This window comes from Aplysia californica, unplaced genomic scaffold, assembly GCF_000002075.1.
Source record: "Aplysia californica isolate F4 #8 unplaced genomic scaffold, AplCal3.0 scaffold00067, whole genome shotgun sequence".
NCBI lineage: Eukaryota > Metazoa > Mollusca > Gastropoda > Aplysiida > Aplysiidae > Aplysia > Aplysia californica.
In genome coordinates this window covers 64973-66413 of record NW_004797337.1, presented here as the reverse complement: position 1 = coordinate 66413, position 1441 = coordinate 64973, and positions in this window count along the sequence as shown.

Genomic DNA, 1441 nt, shown 5'->3' with positions numbered 1-1441 from the left:
GCCACATACCTCTCTCCTCCCTGGCAGACAGACAACAGTGGCAGACGCCACCGAGATCAACACGTCAGCTCACAGAACAGATCATTTCCCGCCAACTCGGCTCATTTATCGGGGAGCCAGGGAAGAGGAAGGGGAGGGGAGGGGGGATGCTTCCGTTATAATGAATGATGGTGGCACCAGCACAACCACCACCAGTACCGTAATCCCTACCAACATTATTGTAACAACCAACTACTCTCACAACTGCTTCTACCACAACCACCACCATCACCCCACACACCACTACCACCACCATCCCCACCACACCACTACCACCACCACTACCGCATCACACCACTACCACCATCCCCACCACTACCACCACACCACCACCATCACAACTACTTCTACCACAATCACCACCACCACACCACTACCACCATCATCACACCACATCACACCACTACCACCATCATCACACCACATCACACCACTACCACCACCATCCCCACCACTACCACCCCACCACCATCACAACTACCACACCACTACCACCATCCCCACCACACCACCACCATCCCCACCACTACCACAACCATCCCCACCACTACCATCATCCCCACCACCACTACCACCATCCCCACCCCACCACAGATACAACGAGCAGGCAACTGCCCCGCCCTTTTCCAAAGCCTTGTTTTCCACCTTACCACCATTAAAGACACGCCATTCATTTCTTTCTTCTACTTCTTCTAAAATCTTATTCATTACGTTGCTACTTACACTATGTCCTCCCCCCCCCAATCTCTTCTAGTCTTCTTTCTCTCAATCTGTTCAATAAAATCGAAACCAATCGCAAAGTCTTTCATACTTGTTATTAATATCTTACAACATAGACATAATTTACATAATCTAAGAGGTGGGCAACTTCAATATCCCAATCAGAATTTCAGAAAAAAAAAATGGAAAAAAAAAAATGCCGAGGCACATTGTCTGATAAGACACAAGTGGCATCACTCTCACTACCACCACCACCATCATCATCATCAACATCACATCACTACCACCATCACCATCACTACCACTATCTTCACATAACATAAAACGCCAACCGCCGATACAGCACGAGCCCATTCGTTCGTTTGTCACTGAAGGCTGCCTGCTATACTACTGAACCCTGACCCAAATATGGCGGTGCCACGCCTAAAGACAACTCTCACCCCCCCCTCATTTCTGTCTGTGTACCAACCACTCCCACTGTCAATTCAATCTATTACAGAAGATTACAAATTTGTAGTACGAGCTATATCGCCATTATAATCGTTCTCTAAAGTCTGTGGCTTCTGTCTAAAGACTGGTGATTGAAGAAACGGGTCGATGGAGAATTCTTGGTTACACGTGAGGCGAGGGTGGGAGGGTGGAGAAGGGAAGGAGAGAGAGAGAGAGAGAGAGAGAGAGAGAG